Source organism: Lissotriton helveticus, chromosome 1_1 (assembly GCF_964261635.1).
Source record: "Lissotriton helveticus chromosome 1_1, aLisHel1.1, whole genome shotgun sequence".
NCBI classification, from domain to species: Eukaryota; Metazoa; Chordata; class Amphibia; order Caudata; family Salamandridae; genus Lissotriton; species Lissotriton helveticus.
This window is the reverse complement of record NC_136057.1, coordinates 77,577,105-77,587,266: the sequence shown is the minus strand read 5'-3', so window position 1 is coordinate 77,587,266 and position 10,162 is coordinate 77,577,105.

Genomic DNA, 10,162 nt, shown 5'->3' with positions numbered 1-10,162 from the left:
TTTCTTCCAACTACACACTTAAAGATCATATCTTATGTGATTTCTAAAGAATAGACAGTTGACATTCAAAGGGAATATTTTAGGTGATTGCTAAAGAATAGATAGTTGACCTTGAAAGGCATCCTCAATATGGGTGAAGGTAGTCATTTTCGTTCCCCTGTCACAGTTTGTTCGGCTGTCGGGTCTCTGCTGTGACAGATATCGTAGCAGGATCGGAATTTGTGACATAGTGGCAAGGCAGACATCTCTGCTCTTTGTGCGAAGCCCAACTAATCTGTCGCTCTATGATTGGAGCCTGTGGCCGATATGCAGGGGCGATGGAATTATGTGGCAGGAGAGCACCAAGCTATGCGGCGGTGTTGAGTAAATTATGCAGCAAGAAAAGGCAAATTATGGTGCATCATTGTTTCCTCATTTTTAGATCGAGCCTGAGCAGCGCATGCGCTTCTCTGCGGCATCCTGTATTGGGGCATGGAATTGAAGCCCTGCCCATATTTGTCATTGGCTTGTGTCATTGCCCTTCGTAAATGCTGGCTTATGATTCGTTAATAGGCTTGTTAGTCCCTCCTTAGTACGACCTTTTTCTTCATTTGTAACCTCCCAGGAGAACTTGCCCTTTTACTTCAGTTGTTACACGGTATGTCTTTTTTTATCCTGTAAGCACTATTTTCTTTAATCAGTTTTTCCAACTGCAAGCACAACATGCTTTCCTGCAACATTCAGCATGCCATACGTGCTTTAACACCTTCAATGCTATGGCTTTTCCCGTCCTGTGCTGAGATTTCTCAAATCTCTTTGTTCCATGACGAGTTCACCTTGTCATCCGCACAGGGCAGGTAAAGCTGATGACGCGCTCAGCTCGTCATCAGCATGGAAGGGGTTAACCATCCGAGTAGCCCAGAACAATGGCGGACGCTTCTTTAAATAGGTCTCGCATTTACAAAAGTTTGAGCTATTGGCATCATAAATGACAATGCCTTTTATTTATGTGTTAATTAGCAAAACAAATAAATAAAAGGTATTGTCATTTACAATGCCAATAGCTTAAACTCTAGCGAATATGAGAAATATTGCATTGCAAATTCTTGTTGTTTTTTGGGGTTGCCTTTCAATCGACAAGCTAACTGGGAGCTCTTGATGGTGTTGACGGTACAACAAACTAACAGAACCGTGGAAGCAAATTTTCTCTCAGCAGCACAGTTTGGTCATAGGCCAGTGAGGGAAATGATCACTTTATATAAAGCAAAGTGTCTTTCGATAGCCTCGTATGGGGCCGGTGTTTGGAGGATGTGTGATAGCTCTAGACTCCAAACAGCAGAGAGCATTATTCTCCGAAGACTCTTGATGATGCCACAGGGCGCACCAATTTTATTCTGTCACTAGGGAGTGTGCTTACATTTTGTGTGGCATATCCTGGGTCTGGCCACACTGTTATTATGGTTAAAAATGTAGCAAACTCTGGCGCTAGGATTCTCTAAATGCATTCTTCAGGAATGTCTGACCTGGATAATTCTGGTTATTCCTTAACTAGGGTGTTTTAAGCGCACTTTAGTAGGCTGGGAGCTTCAGAGCTTTTTAAGAACCCCAACCATTTTGCCCGCTCAGCTAGAGATCAGATAAAGCCGTCATTTTAGGACCAGGCACAGTGTTTGCACAGCAACAAGCCGCTCAGCTTCCCTCTCTGGCAAATTACCTTGCTTCAACATCTGGCAACAAGCTGGAATTTTACTTCTCTTGTATTAAAAGACCCAACATAGGTTTTATTTGAGCAGGCTTTGATTGTGGTCCCTGCATTTTCTCTTTGCTTTCCCACATCAAGGGGTTTGGTTTGAGAACCTTCCTCCTGCCCTTAGTTACGGCAAAGCACATTGCCCTTTCTGCTTTTCTGAGCACTTTATAAATCAGTGAGAAAGCATTTTTTTTTATTTCCTCATAGTTTTACTTCTTTTCAGGGAGGTTTTAGATTTCTGCAGCACCTTTACCCACCTGAGATTTGCATTGCTGTGATCAGTTCCATTAAAGGGTCACTTATCATTAGGAAAAGATACTGCTAATGGGTTGGGCTTTGGTCTTGGTCGTGGGATTTAAGTTATCGACATTTTATACCATGTTTATATTTGTTGAGATCCTGAATGTGTTTATCTATGTGTTTTAATAAATGAAATTTGAGTCTAATTTGCTTGTAACTTGTACTTTTATGGCCTATGTAATCCGAATAAAATGTTATGTCTGCCTGATGTGCCGTAATTGTTCCAACGCAGCTGTAACAATCTTGTGACCCACTGACTTGCTCGTGACAATAATCCAGTATCACAGCTTCAGCTGAGGCCCCCAATTCCTATTCTCATCATTCACTTAGCACCCAGGGCGTCTCATCATTGCAGACACATACATACATGCCAACCACTTAGTTCATTCCTGGAGACCCACACATGTCACTGCAGATCCAAGACTTATTACCAACCACAGCATGCTCCGAGCACTCACCCAAATGTGGGTGTCGATCTGGGCACTGGAGTCTGAGTGACCCCAGATCAGCCTCGCACAAAGCCTAGCACCAGGCATCAGCCTGTCTCTTGCTGCATGGTCACATGCAGTGTGGCTAAAATGAGGGAGAGAAATTGTGTAATCCCTGTGCACTCGGTTAAGCACTTTTTAATGACAAAAAATGTGTACCATTTGCCAATTGCGCATCAGTCGTCGCACGTAGTCAAGTCGTGCCTTTCGATATGATAGCGAGTATTGAAGGTAGAATCATCTATCCTCTTGGCTGCGCGCTAAAAATCACCTCTGAAACATCAAAGTTTCTTAAACAAGTTCCATGGATTTTAATTGTATCTTTTCGTATTTTCAATTGTAAATTTTGAAACATCATATGTTCAACAGAACTTCTTTACATGCATAATTCCATTCTTATGCCATAGTTACGAATGTCACTTTAAATCACCCAATGCATTTCGGGTCTTATAACCATGACCCTTCGTCAGGGGTCTGAAACAAGGAACAAACAGGACCAAATTAGGCACTCCATTTAAATACGTACATGGTAAGAAAGAATATGTGAAATGATGAAAAACATGCCGTGCTGCCACATGTACTCACAAAGCACCAGATACCAACGCTAACACGACAAGACTACCAGAGTGAAATTAATCAACGTGTGCGGTGCCGAATAGACGACGTGAATGAACCCAGTGTTCCACCGTGCATTAAAGAAGAGACGCGTACTAGATGAAACTGGGTGAATTACCAAAACGATATGCCAAACTGAGAAACATTAGTGACAACAGATTTAACGAAACTGTGGTGACCCCCAAGTGCACCCCTTACCAACCCTGTACTTACGAGCAAACGGACGCCGCCGCGTCTCAAAGAAAACTCTCGGATATACGCGGTACAACAACAATGCCTATAGTAGGCCAATGGACAGTCATGTGATCGGGACCTAAACCAATAGAAACCGAGTAACGAAAAAGACCCACACCATGTGACACGAGTAACAGAGCTTCACAATAGAAGAATATAGGAAGTATCGATAGTAAAGTCTGGGTCTAAAACCAAGGTAAAACACCAAGTGAAAAAATAGAAAACCGATAGATGATGAATAGAACAGCAGACAGCGACAACAGCTGATAATGGAAAACATACATGAATGCTAAAAAATGCTGAAATGACCAAAATAAATACAGGTGCATTGGACATCAAAACAATAGAAATGAGTAAACATTATTCTATAATGGGGACCAGTGTAGCACAAAAGTCAATGTTGGAGGGATAAAGGATCATAGAAAACAGGAATGTTCAACCCGATCATTCAAACCAACGGGGTGGGTGGAATTCAGTTTTTTGATCCAGTAGAATTCCGCGCATAATCTTTGTTTCACCGGGTCCCTGTCTTGGCGTTGTGAGATAGTCTCGAGAACCGTGTATTTTAATTGTGAAATTTGATGACTCGCTTCTTTCCAATGACATGCTAGAGAAGATTTTGCATTCCCAAGTCTAATGTTGCTTTTGTGTTCCGTAATGCGGACTTTAATCTTCCGTTCCGTTTGTCCAACATAAATTTTGCCACATGGGCATTTGATGGCATATATACAATTAGAAGTGTCACAAGTACTGGAATGCTGTAGTTCAATGGGAAAACCTTTGGTGGGATGCATAAAAGTTTTGCCGGTAATCACATTATTGCAATTAATCCAATTTAAGCATTTAGACATGCCTTTCCATTTTTTCTTCTCCTTGTTGGGTGTATTTAATAGTTCTTTAAGATTTTTGGATCTCTGGAACGCAAATGTGACAAAATTCCGGATCTTGACAAAACATTGGAAGATATCAACCACAAATTAGATCGCTACGCCAAAGAGGTAAATGAAAGAAAGATACGGAAGTACAGACGTGACACTTTGGATTATAAGCTCGAAGAAGTGTATACTTGGGCGGAAATATACAATCAGAAAAAATGGCAACCTCAGCAACAACCTCAAAAAACAGGTACAACATCGTCACAAGAAAGCGTTGTCTCTGATTCTGACACCGTACAATCCAGACCTCCAGTTAGGCCGGTCACTAAAGCAATAACTAAACCTCCCAACATTCAAGTGAATCTGCAACAACCGTCTTTTTTAGACGTAAGTCCAGCAGCAAATGCTCCTTCCTCCAACAACAAGCCAAGAACAAGAAGGGCGAAAAGAAACAGAAGAGGAGGTAGCCAAAAGGACCAGGAGTCAGATGCAGAAAACAACCTAGTCATAAACATCTCATCCAAACAGTTGACTAAGGCACAGATTCAACTTTTGAATAAAGGCACTACATTCGTACCTACATATCGATCGAATTCTGGTGAAACTGAAATCTCACTGTTCAAATTCTTCAGAAACATGAAATTAAGGTATTTCTTTAAGGATAGTGCACAAATGCCAAGACTAGAATCATGGGATCAAGATTTCAAACCACCAAGTTCATTTTGTCACCCACATCGCACAAAAAAATTGAAGCATTTGAAAGAACAGTCATGTCGGAAGTACAGAAAATTTCCTTCAAAAAACCAAGTAGAAGCAATCTATTGTCTAAGGAATGGAACACTCTCAAAAATCCGAGTCAAGATAAAAGCCTCACCTTCCAAAAAGCAGACAAAGGTGGCGCGCTGATCGTCATGGACAAAGAATTTTACAACAAGAGTGTCAATGAACACGTGAACAATCAAGACATTTACTTACCATTAGAAGGAGATCCCACGCGAGAATACCAACACACGTTGTTACAGATATTGGATCATGCATTGTCCATGAAGTGGATCAGTCAAAAAACATATGCATTTTTCATGTTGAAATATCCCAGAAGGCCGCAACTATATATGTTGCCGAAGATCCATAAGGATGCCACCAATCCTCCATTCAGACCCATCGTCTCGGCGTGTGGGTCAATCTCGGAACCCATTGGCAAATTCATTGACATATTTTTGCAACCGATTGTTCAAACCAGCGAGACATATATTAAAGACACTACCGCATTTTTGAACTTGCTAAAAACTGTAGCTCTACAACAAGAGTGTACATACTGACTCTGCACCATTGATGTTATCGCACTTTATTCATCTATCTCCCACAAGGAGGGTATTGAAGCCTTGGAATGGAGCTTGTTAAATACCGATCTTGAAGAATATCAGAAAGTATTGATCTTAGAATTAATGCAATTCGCACTGTATCACAGTTATTTTGAATGGAATGGCCAATTTTTCAATCAATCCAATGGTACGTCGATGGGCTTTGGGGGGGCCCCCTCATATGCCAATATTTTCATGCATAAATTTGAGACTGAGTATATACTGAGTAATCAGTCTTGGACTGAAGGTTTAATCATTTTCAAACGTTACATTGATGACATTTTTTTAATCTGGCGAGGATCTAGAGAACAATTAGAAATGAACATTGAGTCACTTAACACCCACAATGAAAGGATTAAGTTCACTCACACTATTGCCAAAAATTCTATAGCATTTCTGGATGTACAAGTAATGTTAGTCAACAATGTCATCAGAACCAAAGTTTTCCAAAAACCCACAGACAGGAATGCGAGTCTCTTATTCCAAAGTTTTCATCCAGATCCACTCAAGAAACATCTCCCAACTTCGCAATATATCAGACTCAAAAGGATTACGTCACGCGATGAAGATTTGCAAACATCGTTACAGCTCCAAACAGCCAAGTATGAACGAAGAGGTTACCCAGTAGAGGTTTTACAAATCGCCCTGGACAAAGTCCTCAAAGTCGACAGAGACAGCCTATTAGAACCTCAAGTGAAAAAGATTGAGTTGAAAACAGTGTGTGTGATGAAATATTCCACGGAATCCAGCAAAATCAAACGTATCATCAACAAACATTGGCATCTAATTCAAACAGAACCTGATTTAAAAGAGCTATACTGTGACCGTGTCACATTTGCGTTCCAGAGATCCAAAAATCTTAAAGAACTATTACATACACCCAACAAGGAGAAGAAAAAATGGAAAGGCATGTCTAAATGCTTAAATTGCATTCATTGCAATAATGTGATTACCTGCAAAACTTTTATGCATCCCACCAAAGGTTTTCCCATTGAACTACAGCATTCCAGTACTTGTGACACTTCTAATTGTATATATGCCATCAAATGCCCATGTGGCAAAATTTATGTTGGACAAACGGAACGGAAGATTAAAGTCCGCATTACGGAACACAAAAGCAACATTAGACTTGAGAATGCAAAATCTTCTCTAGCATGTCATTGGAAAGAAGCGAGTCATCAAATTTCGCAATTAAAATACACGGTTCTCGAGACTATCTCACAACGCCAAGACAGGGACCCCGTGAAACAAAGATTATGCGCGGAATTCTACTGGATCAAAAAACTGAATTCCACCCACCCCGTTCGTTTGAATGATCGTGTTGAACATTCCTGTTTTCTATGATCCTTTATCCCTCCAACATTGACTTTTGTGCTACACTGGTCCCCATTATAGACTAATGTTTACTCATTTCTATTGTTTTGATGTCCAATGCACCTGTATTTATTTTGGTCATTTCAGCATTTTTTGGCATTCATGTATGTTTACCATTATCAGCTGTTGTCGCTGTCTGCTGTTCTATTCATCATCTATCGGTTTTCTATTTTTTCACTTGGTGTTTTACCTTGGTTTTATACCCAGACTTTACTATCGATACTTCCTATATTCTTCTATTGTGAAGCTCTGTTACTCATGTCACATGGTGTGGGTCTTGTTCGTTACTCGGTTTCTATTGGTTTAGGTCCCGATCACATGACTGTCCATTGGCCTATTATAGGCATTGTTGTTGTACCGCGTATATCCGAGAGTTTTCTTTGAGACGCAGCGGCGTCCGTTTGCTCTTAAGTACAGGGGTGGTAAGGGGGTGCACTTGGGGGTCACCACAGAAACGTTAAATCTGTTGTCACTAATGTTTCTCAGTTTGGCATATCGTTTTGGTAATTCACCCGGTTGCATCTAGTACGCGTCTCTTCTTTAATGCACGGTGGAACACTGGGTTCATTCACGTCGTCTATTCGGCACCACACACGTTGATTAATTTCACTCTGGTAGTCTCGTCGTGTTAGCGTTGGTATCTGATGCTTTGTGAGTACATGTGGCAGCACGGCATGTTTTTCATCATTTCACATATTCTTTCTTACCATGTACGTATTTAAATGGAGTGCCTAATTTGGTCCTGTTTGTTCCTTGTTTCAGACCCCTGACGAAGGGTCATGGTTATAAGACCCGAAATGCATTGGGTGATTTAAAGTGACATTCGTAACTATGGCATAAGAATGGAATTATGCATGTAAAGAAGTTCTGTTGAACATATGATGTTTCAAAATTTACAATTGAAAATACGAAAAGATACAATTAAAATCCATGGAACTTGTTTAAGAAACTTTGATGTTTCAGAGGTGATTTTAAGCGCGCAGCCAAGAGGATAGATGATTCTACCCTCAATACTCGCTATCATAAAATGAGGGAGAGCTCAGTGGGCCCTAAAGGGAACTCATCACACATGGTCACTGATGACCACGGGTGGATCTTGTGGGGGACACAGCATTCACAAGGATGCTTCACGACTCCATACACTAGCGATGTTGCTTCGATATAATGGTTTGGAGGAAAGCCTTGTGCGCTCACAGATGGCTCAGTGAAGGAAAAGGTCAAAGGGACAAAGGTGTTCCCAAAGCAAATACACTATTAAACATCAAAAGTTGCCTTTGGAAACATCAACAATGCAAATTGTACTTGCATTACTCTAATAAACACAGTGATGGAGCGAACTACACACTGGAATACCTCCCATCTGAGGGGCTGGTGGTGGGAGGGCTGCAGGGGAGCGTAAGTTCCTGCCCACCCTCTTCCGGGACAGAGTAATCACCAGGCTAGAAATAGACACTCTGAACGCCCTGATGAGTTTGAAGTATTTCCCGTCTCATCGCTACATGAAACAGGCAGGCAGATTAGTTTATTAGCAAAGTTTTATTGCATAAAATAAGTCATTCTTGGCAATCAGCTCACTGTGGCAGTGTCCTTTGTCTAGTTGTCAATCTCACCCCTCACACTAGAACAGGACACAACTGACCTGGGTGTTTCATCAAGGTGGTGGCAGCGCCTTGTGATCTCGCTCGGGAAAGGCGAGCAGACTGCGAGTGCTTCTTTTCTGCTCAACCATTCTGCGCAGTATTGTTTTATTAGCCCTTTTACAAACTTCATTTTTAAAAAACACCCAATTGATTTAATAATTGTGTTGTTGCTGTTTATTAACTGTATGGTTTTTAAATAACCTGTGTGCTGCTTCCCGGTTCCCCTGTGCCCCGTTCCACCGCGGCTTGCCTGTGCCGATTGCTGTGGAGGGCCAGGTCGGGGCGCCATCTTTGGGGAGTCCCGGACCCCTACTGGACTCGAGTTAGCGATTCAGAAAAGGGGGTGGTGATGAACAGAGTGTCTGAATTAAGCAGACCACTCTTACCCAGTCCAAAGATCAGGGCTTGATCCATCACCGTTTTTTAGCTCACTGCACCATCCCAGCTCAGAACCTGGCTACATGCAAATTAGTCTGTTCCTGTCCCAGTGCATGATGGGAACAGGGCAAACCAAACTACCAAGCCAAGTCTTATACTGGGAAGGAAACAAGCTACCGGGGACCGGTTTCTGGCATTTCAGCTTCGTCGGCCCGGCTTGCTTGAGTCCTGATGGTGCAATGAGCAAGGGACTCACATCTGAGTATACCCTTCCACGCTTATGGTGGACAAAATGATTCAGAAAAGGGGGTGGTGATGAACAGAGTGTCTGAATTAAGCAGACCACTCTTACCCAGTCCAAGGATCAGGGCTTGATCCATCACCGTTTTTTTAGCTCACTGCACCATCCCAGCTCAGAACCTGGCTACATGCAAATTAGTCTGTTCCTGTCCCAGTGCATGATGGGAACAGGGCAAACCAAACTACCAAGCCAATTCTTATACTGGGAAGGAAACAAGCCACCGGGGACCGGTTTCTGGCATTTCAGCCTCGTCGGCCCGGCTTGCTTGAGTCCTGATGGTGCAATGAGCAAGGGACTCACATCTGAGTATACCCTTCCACGCTTATGGTGGACAAAATGATTCAGAAAAGGGGGTGGTGATGAACAGAGTGTCTGAATTAAGCAGACCACTCTTACCCAGTCCAAGGATCAGGGCTTGATCCATCACCGTTTTTTTAGCTCACTGCACCATCCCAGCTCAGAACCTGGCTACATGCAAATTAGTCTGTTCCTGTCCCAGTGCATGATGGGAACAGGGCAAACCAAACTACCAAGCCAATTCTTATACTGGGAAGGAAACAAGCCACCGGGGACCGGTTTCTGGCATTTCAGCCTCGTCGGCCCGGCTTGCTTGAGTCCTGATGGTGCAATGAGCAAGGGACTCACATCTGAGTATACCCTTCCACGCTTATGGTGGACAAAATGATTCAGAAAAGAGGGTGGTGATGAACAGAGTGTCTGAATTAAGCAGACCACTCTTACCCAGTCCAAAGATCAGGGCTTGATCCATCACCGTTTTTTAGCTCACTGCACCATCCCAGCTCAGAACCTGGCTACATGCAAATTAGTCTGTTCCTGTCCCAGTGCATGATGGGAACAGGGCAAACC